Source organism: Ornithorhynchus anatinus, chromosome 8 (genome assembly GCF_004115215.2).
Source record: "Ornithorhynchus anatinus isolate Pmale09 chromosome 8, mOrnAna1.pri.v4, whole genome shotgun sequence".
In the NCBI taxonomy this organism is placed as follows: Eukaryota; Metazoa; Chordata; class Mammalia; order Monotremata; family Ornithorhynchidae; genus Ornithorhynchus; species Ornithorhynchus anatinus.
Window position 1 is genome coordinate 37,098,135 of NC_041735.1, and position 17,902 is coordinate 37,116,036.

At 42.1% G+C, this 17,902-nt stretch overlaps 1 long non-coding RNA gene across 1 annotated transcript in view; it reads right to left on the bottom strand.

The window, feature by feature from the left end:
* Positions 1–8,397: 8,397 nt before the first annotated feature.
* Positions 8,398–17,902, bottom strand: part of LOC103170005 — a 164,837-nt gene continuing 155,332 nt past the window's right edge. Inside the window, exons 3-4 of the long non-coding RNA XR_485911.3 lie at positions 11,760–11,871; positions 8,398–9,452 (exon numbers count right to left, since the gene is read on the bottom strand). This is a non-coding gene — a long non-coding RNA (uncharacterized LOC103170005). The remainder of the gene's footprint in view (positions 9,453–11,759; positions 11,872–17,902) is intronic.

A 17,902-nucleotide genomic window follows, 5' to 3' on the forward strand; every position in this document is an offset into this window, starting at 1 on the left:
TTATATATGGTATTGGCTTTTATCAGTACTTATAAGTTATCCTTAATGAGCCATTCTCCAATTATAAACCAATGAAATAATAATAATTTTCCCTTCATCTATCACCTTTCATCCAGGGGATGAAAGGACTTTACAAACTCTGAGCTCCGCTTTGATCCACGCATATCTACCGAACCCGTCCCCATTGTGATTTCCGCACTCATTTCACATGTGGAACTCCCATTGACATTAATTGAAGTTCCATATGCAGAATGTTCAATCAGTTTGGACTGAAGAGAGGAGTTTTGCCAGATATAGAGATGGGATCATTCAGCTTCTTCTGGAGAGGGTCATAGTTGCTATTCTGCACCTGCAAAATTCTAAGAAGCTGTGTAGGAGGTGCAATGAAGAGCGGATTTTTAAACAAAAAGGGCAGGGAGAATTTAAAGAAGGCAGGGTAGACCGGACCTTTATCCTAGTTAACTACTGAACAATTCTTTTGGCTCAAGCCATTTTTCAAATTCGATGTAGGTTGGAGTTTGTTGTCACAGGAGACTGCATAAGTAGAAAATGCCCATTGACTCAAAAAAAGATTTTAGAGAAATTAATGGACCCTAAGACCCCGATGGGTTATTAGAGGGAAAAGTTTGAGATGGATAGAAAATACAGCACAATGTCCCTTCAAATGATCTTTGTTGCTACTGTCAGAGAAAGAACACTGGGATGGATGGACAATAGCCCAGTAGGACATTTCTACTGCTCATATGGAAATGGTTCCCATTATCTTTCTCTGGGTTTTTCCCTCACTTATTAATGTTAATGAGCTTCAGCTGGGGAAAAAAATTATCTACAAAAAAGCCACCAGTCTTTAACCAGTAAGTGCTTCCCAAACTAGGGAGCCCCTTGAACAAGACAAGGGCCCGCAGGATGAATTCCAGTTTGGCACAAAGATGACTGACTGCCTGGTGGGGACCCAGTGCTTGAGAATCACAATTTAATGATCCAGTCTACTCCATGGGGAAACGGTTATATTCTGTGGGGGTCTGCCCTCACTCTGGATTGGGTCAACCTTTCTAAAAGATAGAGTGGGGTTGAGAAAGCACAGGTGCCATCAGCTTAGGGCCAATGACATTTTGCTGCTTGTTGCCTGGGCGCTAATTGATGGCTTTCTTTGGCCAACACTTTCTTTCACCTACACCCCTCTGACAAGCAGCGAGCTGCCACGGGCAACTTCCTAAGATCAATTCCAGCCACACTTGAAGCTAGGGGTTTCACGGTACGGGAGTAGTGGGCGGAGAATGTAGGAATTCTAAGTATTCAATGATGCTAGTATATACTGAAGCCAAGGGGCTTAAATTAGCTATAAGTTTGCTAAGACACTAGAAACAGTTAACCAAAGAGACAGCACAAGGCGGAGAAATGCATTCACTTTTCCTTGGGGTCTGTTCCGGGTGCTTAATGGCAGGTCCTGAATGCAAGGATTTGTGTGGATATTTAGTGACTAATCAACCCTGGTAGCGCAGGTGGATTTGGAGAACCTGAAAGGTCTGGATTCATCATTTACCCTGTTCACCAACTTAGGGAGGCCTGCATGGCCCAAGATGACTCTGAGAATGAGTGTTAGGGGAAAAGGTAAGAGGAAAATCAGAGATTTGAGTGGAGTGGGAGTTGCTGTAGAGGAGAAAGAGTATTTGGGAGGGCAGAGTAGCAAGCCACATTGTGAGGAATTTGAGTAGGAAAAGAAGGAATCAGTACTTCGGAGAGTCTCCTGATGAGGTGGTAAAACTCACTTTCTGATTAATTTACTTTTGTACGGTCTTTGACGTTATCAGATTCACTTCCAACCGAGTCTGGGCTCCCTCTGCCTCACCCTCATCCTCTTAGTCCCACCTCCCCACTCTCTTTCCCAGTACTGCCTTCCTCTCCACCACCTCTGCACCCTGAACTCATGGCCCTGCCCTTATGCCACAAGTACAGGTGGGGTGAGTGGTAGTAGTAATAGTATTTATTAAGTACTGACTGTTTGCAGAGAACTGTACCATGTATTAGGAAAGAATACAGTGGGAATTAGACATGGTTCCTATCTTGAGGAAGCTCATAATCTAATTATGCCAAGGATGAGAGGAGAGATTGTGAAGACAGAGAGGGAGCAGGGCAGGATTTACTGTAAAAATAACTGTGGTACGTTCCTAGCACCACATTAAGTCCTTGGGTAGCGACAAGATAATCAGATTGTACCTAGTCCCTGTCCCACATGAGACTTACTTCCTTGGTTTCCTCATCTGGAAAATGGGTATGAAATACCTGCCCTCCTTCCTACTTAGATTGTGAGCCCCATTTTGCAGATAAGGGATCTGAGGTACAGAGCAGTGAAGTGACTTGCCCAAGGTCACCCAGCAGGAAAATGGAGGAACCAGAATTGAAACCCAGGTCCTCTGACTCCCGGGGCTGACTCTTTCCCACTAGGCCAAGCTGCTTCTAAGATGCCATAGTTGGGAACGGAAGCAAGTGCAGCTCAATTGCATCAGCGAGCGCTGCTGGCACGTACACATTCAGCGGGGATCCTTCAGTCACATCATTAGCCAGGCAATCTGCACACAGGCACCACAGAGCTCCCTCCCAAGTCCCTGCTGTTGACAAGTAGGACAATTGAGGGGGATTTGCACTATTTAAACTATTCAGATTTGGTGCAAAAATGTAGTTCAGAAGTTTAGAAACATTTTGGTTCGGTGACAATGTCATCACTGAGAAGGCAGTGTCTAGAAAATGTAATAAAATGGAAAGGGATCCTTGAGAGAAATTCCATTTAATCTGGATCAGCAATCCTCAATCTCAGTTCTAATATCCCAATATCTAATATCATCAATATACTGTCCTATACACTATGTATGCATGTAGCATATCGTTGTGGGCAGTGAATATGTCTGTTATATTGTTCTCTCCCAAGTGCTTAGTACAGTGCTCTGCACACAGTAAGCACTCAAAAATATGAATGCTTGATTAATTAATATTATATTATTCAGAATTAGAGAGAAAGCACAGCTATCCCACTGTTTCCCCAAGTCTGGTCCTTTTTTACTGATTCTTCTACATATCTTTTTACCCTGATTCTCTGCACACAGGACTAATACTCTGCCTCTAAGTCACCATGTCAAAGCAGGATCCTATTTGAAATGTTGCCATTGGAAGCATTTTTGAATGGATATTTTAAGTATGGTTTCCCAAAATCCTGACTGTTTTTTTCTCTCTTTTTTTTTTTTGCCACCTGATCTGCTGTTACCACAACTAACTCCACAACCAGTAAAGCTAATCAAAACACAACCCACCAGGGAATGTTATTATGTAGTGTTTTCTGAGCACATTATGTTTTCAAAGTACTTTTCCTTCACTTTATTAACAATTGTAAATAAAATGAATCTGCCAGCAGAAACTACAGTGAAAAGTCAATGTTTCAGTCGGCAGGAGGCAAAACGAATGTCAGTTTTGAAAAAAAAAAGAAAGTTGCAGAATCCATATGTTTCATAAAGCTCTAGAGAATCTGCCCTGTTAGCCGACTAATGATGGTGGAATTCACTACTTGCACATTTTCTCCCAGTAAAACCTCATAAGACAGAAAAGTATTACAATGAGACCGCGCAGATGGAGACTTTGCTGTGAGATTACTTCCTAATATGCATGCTTTAAAATCTCCCGTTACAGATTTCCCCTTTAGATTGACCGCCAAAGCAGCAGCAGAGTAGGGGTAGAGACTCGCATACTGGAAAACTCAAAAACTGCAGAAGGATCTCGGGATTTAAAGCATCCTCCTTGACTGCAGGGAGTGGGCCACGACATGATAAGGTGTCAAATATTAAGTTTGTCTTGGGCAGATTCCGGTCAGAAAAATATTTCCATTAGAAACATTTTCAGATAATACCAATGACTGCATGAAAACTCACCTGACATAGGAACAGATTAAATTGCCTATGCCTTCAAGCCAGTGTTGCAAGAGATGCTAAATATTAAAGAAAAGGTGCATAAGATGTGAAAGTTTGGGGATACAATAACAACTGATTTGGATTTATGATTTCTTCCAGAAGCTAAAGGGAATGTTCCAAATTTCTCCCTCCCTGGAAAGGTAAGTCTTCCTATTTAATAGTATCTCTAGGGGTTTAAATCTAGTTGGGGAGTAAACTACTTCTTCTTGTCAGTGGTCTCTGAATAGCTTTTTACTCTAAAGGAACTAGGGTGTGCTGGAGAGCTAAAATAATAATTAAAAAAAGGGCAGCCAAAGATATGCCAAGATAGAGCCTTTTCCTGCAAGTCAGCTGGTGTTGGGTAGAGCACAAATTAGTGGGACCGGAAAGCAAGACCACATTAAATGTGATTCAGGCCTCAGAAGGTCAGAGATTAGAACTCTATGTCAGCTTGGATGACTTACTGGACCTCTTTGGTCTGGAAGTCAGTCTGAAACCTTATGAGATCATGTTCACTTTGGTGATTTCCAGGACATTTTAGCCTCATCTGCTTTGCAAACACAATGCCAGTAGCCCTTTCTCATTCTGTATTTGATCCCAGTCACAACTAGCAGGCCAATGATCAAGAGGATGAAAGAAAACATATAGAAGACTCAAATATCCTGTTTTAAACTGTCCCGAATGAAAATGTTAGGTTCTTTTTTCATTTAAATGTCTTGAGTGGCCCTTGTGACGGTGGAAAAAAGTTTTCTCTCTCCTGGTATGGGTACAGACTAAGGAGACAAGGCAAGCAGCATGACTTAGTCCTCTGGGACTCAGAGGACCTGGGTTCTAATCTCAGCTCTGCCACTTTCCTGCGGTACAGCCTTGGGAAAGTCACAAACTTCTCTGAGCTTCAGTTCCCTCATCTGCAAACTGGAGATTCAATTGCTGTTCTCCCTCCTACTTAGAATGTGAGTCCCATGTGTGACCTGAATATCTTCTATCTGCCCCAGTGCTTAGTACAGTGCCTGGGTACATAGTAAATTGTGGGCAGCGAATATGTCTACCAATCTGTTGTATTCTCCAAGATACAAGATGGTCAACATCCCACATGGGGCTCACAGTCTAAGTAGGAGGGAGAACTGGTATTGAATCCCCATTTTGCTGATTAGGGAACTGAGGGACAATGAAATTAAATGACTTACTCAAAGACACACAGCAGGTATATGGCACAGCTGGAATTAGAACCCAGGTCCTCTGACTCCAAGGACAAGGCTGTTTCCACTAGTATTAAAAAACCCTAAGGCCTGCAAAAAGAAGATAGGGTATTTACATACATAGGTCTTTTTTAATAGGAAAAAAACACTCCTCTGGATTTCTAGGCTATGCCAGTAATCCCATACCCAAAATTAACCAAGACTACCTAAATTTTAATAATCTTTGAGGCTAGGCCAGGCAAATACCTAGCATTTCAAATAAAAAGCCTAATTGCACTTGATATATCCTGATCATCGAAACAAAATTCACGTTTAGTATTTACTCAGATCATCCATATAATGGCTTTCCTCTCCTTGGGCTTCACTTAGACCTGGCTTACTCTGGCCATCTCCAGCTGTAAAAGAAAAAAAATCCCTTCCCCACCTACTGGAAAAGTTAATCTTCCCCCAGATCAGAAGACCAGTAGACGGTCCTTGGGCAGATCTTTACCATCAGGAAAGGAGTCATCTCTAAGGCACTCACCTTGCAGGAAAATGAAAAAAATGGAACGGGATCCTAAAATAGGGTGTTGCAGATGTATTAAATGCAAGAAGCTACAGCCCTAATCAAAGTCTGAACCCGGTAATCAGGCTTTCGTCTCTTGGGGCTGGATCTCTAGTCGGGGTCTAGTCAGCGATATTTATGGAGTAGCTGACGGTTGCAGAGCCAACCCTCAGAGCTGAGCAGTTACACCCCCTGACGGATCCAAGCTGTGTAGACCAACGGTCTGGGATTCAGGCCCCAACAACGATACCTCTTTTTCCTCAATAGCAGGAGGGTGGGTTTTTTGTGTGTGCAGCCTGAATTATTGCAATTACTGCATGTCTCTACTTTAATCTGCCTGTTGAGACTTGGTTCCACATTGCCTGTTTAGCAAGATAATCAGGTTATTTTTAATAGGTAGAGAAAGTCACCGAGGATTAAATGTGGTTGCTGAAATGGTATTTAACAGACTTAAAATAAAACGTAATTGAAATGTGTCTGGAGGGGAGGGAAGGACAGTCTTTCCCTGGGTTTTTGATGGAATACGATTGGGCTTGTGATTTGTACAGCAATTTAAGCCTTGCCTACTGGTTTTGTTGTCTTTTTATCAGTTTGGGAATCTTTTGGATGACATCTTGATGCACTGGACCATTCAGTTAGTAGTAGCATACTAGGCATGTTTTATGCTCATTTACCATCCTGGTTTACGGTCCCAGACAGAACCAAATTAATTGTGGTATTGTTAATTGCTTACTATGTGCCAAACATTGTACTAAATGTACTAAACGTTGGGGTAGATACAAGGTAATCAGGTCCCACATGGGTCCCCTTCTAAGCAGGGGAGAGAACAGATATTGAATTCTCATTTTGCAGGGGACGGAACTGAGGCATACAGAAGTTAAGTGACTTGCTCAAGGTCGCACGGCAGGTACATAGAAGAGGCAGGAATAGGACCCAGGTCCTGAGATTCCCTGGCCTATGCTTTTTCCACTAGGACACACTGCTTCTCAATGCAACTGAATGCAATATGTGGAAAGGTGACATTGCCAGCCTGGGTAATTCTACATCATAAATCCTCTCACCTCAATAATCATAACACATTTTAATTATTCTCCCTAGGAACACTCAGCATTATGCTACCAGAACTGGAAAGTTCAGGCCTCCTTCACAGAAATAATAATTTATCCCTAACGCCCACTTGGGTTGTATTTTTTGAATGCTTCTTTTCCTCCATTAGGCGATTAAGGGAACTAGTTGTATAATTAGAGTGCTGTACAGTCTGGGACTCTTCATCTTAGTACTGGCCCAGGCTGAATAGAGCCCTGTATCTTGATGTTCAAGTCTAGACCCAAGCCTAGGTGGTTGGGAAATTGACCAGTAGTGAAGCAGAAGGGTTAGGGGCAGCTGTCCACTGGGCTAGAGCACGGGCCTGGGAGTCAGAGGACATGGGTTCTAATCCAGGCTCTTCTACTTGTCTGGTGTGTGACCTTGGGCAAACCACTTAACTTCTTTCTCTGTGCTTCAGTTACCTCATCTGTAAAATGGGGGTTAAAACTGTGAGCCTCATGTGGGCTGATTACCCTGTATCTACCCCAGTGCTTAGAACAATGCTTGGCACGTAGTAAGTGCTGAACAAATACCATAATTATTATTATTATTGTCACAGTAGGAATTTCAGCAGTCCGTGGGGCCCCTGGCTCAGTTCCACTTCGAGCCAGACTCACTTTCAGCCCATCTGTGAACCAGCCTCTGCCTTGTCACTTCCTAGACTGAAGCAATCTGAAAAAGGAGTTTGCAGGGGGAAGAGAGAGAGAGCCATCTGAAGACAGGCAACTTGGATGGTTTCAGTTCTCGCCCAGGTCAACCTGCACAAGTGCTAGTGTACCTATGTAAATAATTAAATGATCTCCTAGTGCCTAATCACATTATTACTCCTGGCTAAAGGGCATAGCTTTGTCTTTTCCCAAGAGCTATATAACCTAGGCCTCTTCGTGTCTCCCAGTTATTCTTTCCAGCATCCAAAAGAGTCCCATCCAGAAGAGAAGGTTATTGGAGCTAAAGAGAGATGAGGGAAGAGAAATGAGGGAGGCCCATCGCTGACAGCAGGACCTTTTTTTAAATATATATATAGGAATCTTCTAACATGTCTGCCTCCTCTGAGGACAGGGCAAGTGAAAAGCATAAAGTAGGTTCTCTTATATGTCAGCAGTCAACAAAAGGAGGAGCACCAGAAAGCCAATTCTTGTGGTAGGAAAATATTAGGAGAGTATAGGCATTCCGCAGGTACAGCCGCTCCAAGAAACACACAACCAGGGATTTAGCTTTTATTAGCTGACACCTCACCAATCCAATGCATCACTGCAAGATGCTAAAATACATGGTTATACATTGGCTAAGATTTGGGGATTAAGGAGTCTTGAATCAATTTTAAAGAAAACAGGATGAACTTATAAATGATTGATGAAGACCCTAATGGAGAGGGGATCCCAAAAGTGTGAAGAATTGTCCAGAAGGAATTGGTCTGCTTCATTGTATTTTCTGAAGACAAGAAGCCTCCTGTTCAAGCTAATGTGGACAAATTATTTACAAAATTGAAACACCATGACTACAGTTACCACAACAAGCTTCTACTTTTCAGCCTCATATAAAGATTCACACAACTTTCCATTAATTTTATGATGTTTTACTTTGAACTACTTAAACAAAGAGAAAATAATATAGTTTAGTGATGTAACTCTATTGAACATATAGGAATTTCTTTTTTTTTTTTTTACAAGTTTTGGAACTGAAAATTTGAACAGTTTCAAATATTTGAAATGTAAATCTGTGCAAAAAAAATGCACCCCATAATCCAGCCATTCACGATTCAACCACATTTCCAAGAAACATATCCCTCTGTATCACGAGGTCCACCTGAAATTTTCAAAACAGCCGACCTACCTGGACCTTCAATCAGATAAACCAAATATTCTGACACCTTGTTCCAGTTTCCAAGTGGTTTTCAGGTAATTTCCAGTGCCAATATTATTGAGGCATCTTTATACATAAAGACTGCCAATACCATACACATTTACACAAATAACCAGGCTTAGACCAAGAAATCAACAGTACCACAGCTTGTTTACTCTACAGAAGATAGCATGAGTCACCACCCGCCTGTCTACAAAGGGGAAGCCAGATTCCATTGTGATCTCTCCTCTTTTTAAAAAAGACTTCCCACACAGATACTGAAGCAAAACATCCTATGTCCTCCTGGGTTTAAGCCAGCACCATCTTAATAGTTCAATTTTAAAATCAGGTCACCTGGCAGAATCAATCTTACCAACTGCAGACCAGATGAGAACCTGGAGAAAGATTCCCTCATACTGAATTCCCCAGGGAGAGAATCTGATTCAGAGCTCCCGTAATTTAAAGCATTTCATTTTCCTCTTTGTTTAACTCTCGCTGTGGTAATCACAGTCATGTTTGATGAAGATGTCAAAAATGAATTGGACTTATAGTCAGCAAAGAGCAATGAGTTCATGTTTCTAGATAAGAGATTTAATTTTATTCTTTTGAATAGTGGTCTGTGATGTAGGAATCCATTACAAATGGAAGAAAAGGGGGGACAATTAAACCAGGGCCCGAAAATATAAATCCTGAACAGAAGCAGAGAAAGCCTGAGGCTCTCCTGAAGTGAGCTTCCAACTTTCTCTTGACTGGAGAAAAGGTCAGAAAGCCATTCAGTACAGGTGAGAGCGGCTGACATCAATTCAGAGATAGCAGGGAGGTAGAGTCATTTGAACCTTTCCCAACCTTGAATCCAAGAGAGGAAGAGGCAGAATAAGAGAAAGACACATTCTACCATTAAAATTTTACAAAACTTGAGTTCATCCACCTGAGGACAATGATGACAATGGATTCTATACACAAAAAAATATGACTTGAGGAATCTCCTTTCTCCTAGCACACTGAATGGCAATGCCCTCTTGATTCGGCTCAGCATAAATGGATGTCAGCGTTTCAACAGCAGAACAGATTGATAACATTGAATCCTGGAAATTACTGAATGAAACACCTAGTCTTAATGCAGTCCCCTTCAAGAGATTATTTCACAAGGGAGAAAACTTCAAGAATGGGTGCCCTCATAACCATCTTGTTGAGTTCAAAACCAGAGGAAATAGTAATTATGGCATTTATTAAGCACTTTTGTGCCAAGCACTGTACTAGATAAAAGAAGATCAGATTAGATGTAATCCCTGTCCCACCTAAAAGGGAGGGAAAGCAGATATCTCGACGCTATTTTGTAGATAGGGAAACTGAGGCAAAGAGAAGCTAAATGATTTGGGGGAACACACCAGATCAGTGGCAGAGCTGGGACTAGAACCAGGCTTTACAGGCTCCTGGGTCTGTGCTTGTTCACGTAAACCATGCCGCCTCCTCATGGGTTCACATGGTAGCAGGTGTGAGCAGTCCCATCTTGCCAAATGGCTGAGGAGAATGGAGCTAACCTCCTCACTGTGCCTCATTCTCCCCTGTCCCACCGTCGACCCCAGCCCACATCCTACCTCTGGCCTGGAATGTCCTCCCTCCTCACATCCGCCAAACTAACTCTCTGCCCCCCTTCAAAGCCTTACTGAGAGCCCACCTCCATGAGGAGGCCTTCCCAGACTGAGCCCCCCTTTTCCTCCGCTCCTCCTCCCCTGCCCATCACCTCTACTCCCTCCCCCTGCTCTACCCCCTTCCCCGCCCCACAGCACTTGTGTATATTTGTACATATTTATTATTCTATTTATTTTATTAATGATGTGTATATGTATCTCTAATTCTATTCATCTATTCTGATGCTACTGATGCCCGTCTACTTGTTTCGTTTTGTTGTCTGTCTCCCCCTTCTAGACTGTGAGCTCATTGTTGGGTAGGGATTGTCTTCATCTGTTGCCAAATTGTACTTTCCAAGCTACTCTGCAGAGAGTAAGCCCTCAATAAATACAATTGAATGAATGAGCTCAGAGAAAGGAGAACATCCCTCCGGAGAGGAGGAAATTGGACCTTAAATGGGATCTACCCTCTAGCTGATGTCACAGCACCCTCTTGAACCAAAGGCATTATATCAAAGGGCGGGGAAGGGGCCGGGCTCTTAGGGCAGGCACAAGCAGGAAGAGGAAGTGGACAATTTGACTACCAAGTATGAAGATAGCTGGGTTTGGGACATCTAGATAGATAGAGTTCCAGGAGAAGGGGTCAAAGGGGAACTGATGGTTTTAGCACCCGGGGAAGGGGTAGCAGGAAAATCCCAGAAGCCAAGCAAGTTAGTAAGAGGACCTCTATGGTAGCATCCTCTGAAATATTGCCTATTTAAGTTCAGGGGCAGGCAGAGATGGAGGTTCTCTTCCCACACCCTTTTTAAGAAGCAAAACTCATTACGGACAGAAAATGTGCTTGCTAGTTCTGCTATATTGTACTCTCCCAAGGGCTTAGTACAGTGCTCTGCACATAGTAAGCAATTTGCCATCAAACAGTCCTTACTCTCTGGCTTTCCAAATTTTCCCTGAAGCATAAGTGACCAATTGATGTGCCTATGTCCGTTCCTAAAGCAAAAGTGCTTGGCTATAGTCATTAATGCAAATGCCCCAAATGATATTCCAATGCTGGAAGCCTAAAAAACAAAACGGGTCAATTGGAATGGTGTGCAGTTCGTAGGACTTATGTTAGCTCATTTGGAAAGAGCACGGGACTGGGAGACTTGGATTCTAATTCCAGCTCTGCCACTGACCTCCTATGGGGCCCTTTGGCAAGTCCCTTAACCTTTCTGGGCCTCGGTTTCCTCATCTGTAAAAAAAAAAAAAAGGACAAGATAAACATTCTCCTGCCTTCCGAGCCCTGTGTGGAATAGGAATTGCGTCTGACCTAATTAACCTGTATCAACCTCAGGGCTTGGCACACAATTAGTACATAATAAATACTACTAATAAAATAAATGGTAAACTCCTTGTGGGTCAATTGTGTCTTCTAGTTACGTTGTCAGTTCCCAAACAAATAGTTCAGCCGGTTCTTCTATAATGTGGTGACTGTGTTCTTGCAGAACCACTTGTGAAGGTAAACTCACACTGAGGTACTCACCCCATGTCTGCCATGACAAATAGGTGCCCAGCTGTTTTTTCTGACAATCCAGGGTTGTATCTGGAGAGCCACGCATTGTCGACAAAAAGTGTCCTAATTCTGCAGTCTCGATCTAGGAAAAGAAAATGAATAATGAAAACACGCATCCTGGCTGAACTGAATGTACAGTGCTCTGCACACCGTGGGCGATAAATCAATGCTTTTGATGATAATAACTGGCATCTCTGGGATTTAGTCGGGGGGAGAACAATCAATAGGATACACTGCTGCCAGGTTATGAACATTTAAGGAAAGACTAGGATGGGTGCACGGGTGGGAGTGTGATGCAATGTCAGGGACAACATAAATAATAATAACATAGATTTTAGGTTAATAGTAATGAAGATTTTAGGTAAGAGGAGGATCATGGAATCCCTTTGGGGAGATTTATTTAACAAAGTATTATAATAAGAGCGGAGTATAATCCCATCTAACTAGGATGAGAAAAGTAACAAGGAACTGATAGGTGAGACTGGAAGGCTGTATGTTAGAGCAAAAATTTATAGTGGGAAACCCTGACCTCTCATCTGACCTGCCATCCCACATCTTCTCTTGCCTCCAGGACATTTTCACTTGGATGTCCCTGCTGGCACTTATATATAAGAAGTCTAAAACAGATCTTTTCCCCCGAACCTGCTCCTCTTAACTTTCTCAACCCAGTCAATAACATCACCCACCTCCTTTCCCAAAAGCCTGAAACCTCCATGTTAATCTCACCTCTTTGTTGTCTTTCAACTCTCCCATTCAATCTACTGCCAAATTCTTCTGGCCCTTTCTACTCAATATTTCCCTGATTTTCCCTTTCCTTTTCATCTAAACTGCTACTACCATGGAACAAACTGTGGTCATACTGAGGAGAGACCACTGCATTAGCCTCTTCACTTGTCTCCCTTGCTTCAGCCTCCTTTACATTCTGCTTGCAGGAATTGTCTTCCTAAAGTACTACTTAACTCGCATTTCTCCTTTCCTCAAACCCTCTCCTGACTGCCCAAGTTTCTAGGCATCATGTAAAAATCTGTAACATTCGGCATCAAGGCTCTCCATCATCTGGCCCCACCTAACCCATCTGCTCTCTTCATCCAAGTGCATGGATGATGCAGAAAGTACAGGGAGTAGAGGAAATGGGGTCTTAACTGGGAAAAGCCTCTTAGAGGAGATGTGATTCCCCAACTTGCTTTCTTCATTGCTCCCAAGCCATCCTCCTAGCTGTTCCTTTCTCTTGATGTTCCTGCTTCCATCCCCTTGGTCATGATGTCCTCCTGGCTTAGAATTGCCTACCTCCCTAAATGGGATAGGCCACAGCTTAAAAATCCCACTTCTGACAACATACCTTCTCCTATTAATTTCCCAGTACTCTAAACAGTATAAAACCACCACCTAACTCTAGCTCTTTAACTTATTTTTGCTGATCTTAGCATTTTACTCAAAGGTACATTCAATTATTTATTTTAACTACTCTAGTAGTAAATAGCTTTGTTTGTCTTTTCCATTCAACTGCAAGCTCCTTGTGAGAAGGGAATGTGTCATTTCTTTATTTTGTACTTCCCAAGCGCATCACACCAAGTCATTACTCACGCAATGCCACAACTCCTCCTCCCACCACCACCTCGAGATTTGGGATTCCATATTAAAATATAACTATATTGTCTTAAAGGAACTTCATCAGCTCTTCCCCTCTTATTTATCTACTCCTCTCCTACTACACTCCAGTTTGTATTCTTCATTCTTCTCAAGATCATTTTCTCACTCTGCCTTCTCATTTCTTCTGCTTTCGGCCTTTTGCTTACCCTTTTCTTCCTGTCTAGAAGTCTCATCCCCTTCAAATCCACCAGACCTATGTCTCCCCATTTTCAAAGGCCTTCGGAAATACCATCTCTTTGGGAGGCTTTCCCTGATCTCACTTGACCATGGCCTCCCAACTATTATTTTGGCCTTTGGTGCCACCTCTTGATTTATGTGTCATAGTCATTCTTAACACTCCAAATCAAATCATATATCCCAATTTTGAAGCCCAAACTTATTCATGTGTCCAACTGCCCATTCTCTTCATTCACCTATACTCTTTTCCAAGCACTCAACATATCCCACCTTGACTGCAGTGGGACCTCCCAGCCTCCTGTCTTCTCCCTTTGAAGTCCTTACTTCATTCTGCTGCCCAGATCATTTTGTATAAACAGTTCAGTCCATGTCTCCCCACTCCTGCAGGCACTCAAGTGGTTGCTCATTCACCTCCACATAAAAGAGAAATTCCTTACCATTGTATTTAAAGCATGCAATCAGCTCTTCCCACTCCTACCTTAATGATTTCATACTATAACCCAGCCTGCCTACTTGGCTCCCCTAACACTTCCCTGCTCAATGAACTTTGATCTCAGTTATCTCACCTTCAACTCCTTACTTACATCTTTCCTCTTGCCTGGAACTCCTTCTCCCTTCATATCCAATAAACCACCACTCTTCCCATCTTCAAAGCCTTATTAAAATCATATCTCCTCCTAGAGGCCTTTCCCAACTAAGCCCACATTTCCTCTACTCTGTATCCCTTCTGCATCACCTATACACTTGATTGGTATCCTTTAAGCATTTGATATTTACCCACAACATTTATATATATATATATATATATATTTATATATAATATATGTTATTTGTTAAGTGCTTACTATGTGCCAGACATGGTAATAATAATGATGCTTAACAAATATTATTATTAATAATAATAATCATGGTATTTAAGTGCTAACTATGTGCTAAGCACTGTTCTAGGCACTGGGTAGATACAAGGTAACCAGGTTGTCCCATGTGGGGCTCACAGTCTTAATCTCCATTTTACAGATGAGGTAAATGAGGCACAGAAAAGTTAAGCTGCTTGCCCAAGATCACACAGCAGACAAATGGCAGAGCCAGAATTAGAACCCACATTCTCTGACTCCCAAGCCCATGCTCTTTCCACTAAGCCTCACTGCTCTTACCAAGCACTGAGGTAAATACAAGGTTGGACATAGTCCATGTCCCATGTGGGGCTCACAGTCTTAATCCCCATTTTACAGATGATGCAAATGAGGCACAGAGAAGTGAAGTGACTTGCCCAAGGTAACACAGAGGACAAGTGGCAGAGCCAGGATTAGAAGCCAGGTCCTGCTGACTCACAGGCCTGTGGTCTATCTACTAGGCAATGTTGCTTCTCTCTATATAGTATACTATATTAGTAGAGCCACATATACTTAATAATTATCAATCATTTTATTATTATATTCTTATAAATCCATAATTTAATATCTGTCTCCCCAACTAGACTGCAAGCTCCTTGTCGACAGGGAACATATCTCCCAATTCTGTTGTATCATAATTTCCCGAACACTTAATACAGTGCTCTACAGTGCTCTTATAAATAGCACTGATGGGTTGATATATATTCACAAACACTTGTCATTTGTGATGAAAATAAGGCTGCTGATATGAAACTGTGGATTGTAACTTTAAAAATCTTTCACCTTATATATAAAGATAGATCATTTTTTCTAACGCCTTCAGTCCTCAACCCATCATGGAAAGATTTGTGTTTGAATGAGATCATCTTCCCTCTAAAGTCATGTTTCTTAAACAGTGTCATTATATGTCAATTTATTTGAAATATTCCCAGATAATTCTACAGTTATTGTTCTGCCCTAGCTAGCCCTCTTAATTGGTTCCATGAAAACAGAGTTTTAAGTGAAAGAGTGCTAAATGAAGTATAGTTTCCCCATAGGAAACAATGCATAGTGCATTAATATCTCCCCCCAAACTAAAAAATGGAACTACACCATATAAATATATTTTTAATGGGATAAAAAGCCCAGTATAGTCAAATGATCCAACAGCTAGGTAAATAAGTGCCCATAATGAAAGATTTTGAATTATAATTTTTCAGTCCACATAAAGACAGAATTTCAAAGTATTATCTTTCAGATACAATTCAGCAAAAAAGCCATCTTGGTCTTAAAGTTCTGCCATTACTTATGCTCAGTGAATATCATTAGCTAATGCTAAATTAAAGTGGTCTTTATCATTCTATTAAGTCATCCAAAATACTTCAAAGGGAGGGAAAGGGAGAGGCTTAAGCTAAGATAAACTTTGCAAGTATTACCTCTAAGTGAGAGGGCATTAAAATTCAATATCTCTACTTTTTATGGTATTTGTCAAGCACTTACTATGTGTCAAATACTTTTCTAAGCATTCGGGGTAGGTACAAGTTAATTAGGTTGAAAACTGACCCTGATCCACATGGGGCTCATAGTCGAAGTAGGAAGGAGAACAGTATTAAATCCTCATTTTGCAGATGAGGGAACTGAGGCATAGAGAAATTAAATGCCCTAGGTCTCACTGCAAGCAATTGGCAGAGTTGGGATTAGAACCCAGGTCTTCTGACTCCCGGGCTCATGCTTTTTCCACTAGGCCATGCTGCTTCCCTATTACAAAAGAGTGCTAAAAGAAGAGCATTATAGCAAAGAAGGCTGTATTGGAATCCCATGTTTACACTACAGTATTGGAGTGGGGAAAATGTCTAAACATTTTAATCTCATGTCTAAACTTTTAATCTTTTGAGATGCTGTAGCCTTCAAAGCTCTACTGGGATTTTCAGGTGGCTTGATTTGTCTGATCTCCTTTCCAGGTAAGGCTTGGGAGGCATTTCACAGGCGTGGGGGACAATTGGATAGCACAGAGATGTATCCACTTTCCAGCTCCTTCCACACACGGAGCTGGCATCCTGAGGTGGCTAGGTTATTAGAGGGAGAAGCCTGGGATGTTAGGAGGTACATCCATAACCATGGGGGTGGATGTCAAGGAGGGCAGCCAACAAACTGCTCCTCTAAGCATCCTTTGTTGCTATCAGAGACAGAATACTGGGCTGGATGGACCATTGGCCTGACCCAGGATGGCATTGCTAATGTTCTCATGTTCTTCTGTCTTACAGCGTCTTCTTGGTCTCCGTTTGGTACATAGCTTCCTGGTAATGAGCACTTTGACAGCTGGGTAATGTAGGGTGAGGGAAAAAGTTCAGCTAAAATAAAATGGCCTTTAAAAAAAACAAAAAAAAAACCCCAGCAATTATCTTGGGCTTTTCACTTGCAAGAACTAAGGAATATGAAGATCAGAGCATTTCCATATCCCAAGTAAGACTCCATCTTCAATGCCCTATGGACTTTGAACATTAAAGCTGTGAATTGGGCTCAACAAGAGGTGGAATCTCTAAGTGATGGTCACCCTAGGCCCGTGTCCTACTGTGAATAAAGTCAAAGATTTGAAGGCAAAAATCTGCATCTGAATGGGAAATTTAGCCAATTGGTATTCTTTCTAAAAATACCTTCTAGAAGCCAGGAGGGGAGAAGCCTCCCTTGCTTTTTCATTTCCTCCTGACATCCCCTAACACAATGTACACGGCACCTTGTATTTCCTCAATCTCAGTTTTCTCCTGCATGGTAAGAAGAAATTTCTTCTGTTGAAAAGGGCAGATGCCATTGGCTGAGTTATCCCATAGGCAAAATCAGCATGGAGTATGCCATACTTGGAGCTGGGAAGTAGGGAGGCATCGTAGCTTTGCGGAAAGAGCTCAGGACTGATGGCAGTCGGGACACCTGGATTCTACTCCCAGCTCTGCTACCTGTCTGCTGTGTGACCTAGGTCAAATCACTTACTTTCTCTGTGCTTCAGTGTTTTCATCCATTAAACAGGGAAAAACTATGTGTTCTCCCTCCAAGCTTGCACTGTGAGCCCCATGTGAGACAGACTGCCTCCACTCTGATCATCTTGTATCTACCCCAGAGCTTGACACATAATAAGTGCTTAATTAACACCGCCATTATTTTTGGAAGGAGTTGGGAAGTCTGTCGGCAAAGTGAAGGCAGGTCCCTACTGCCAACATCAACTACATCCCCACTACATTGCCACTTAGCACATCTCTGTTTGGCAGGCTAAACAAAGCTCTGAGGAGTGAAGGGGTGGTTTTAGTTAAGCCCTTACTATTTGAGAAGCACTGTACTAAGGACTGGGGTAGACAGAGGATAATCAGGTGACACACGGTCTCTGTCCCACAAAAATACTGCTGATGGGGCTCACAGTCAAAG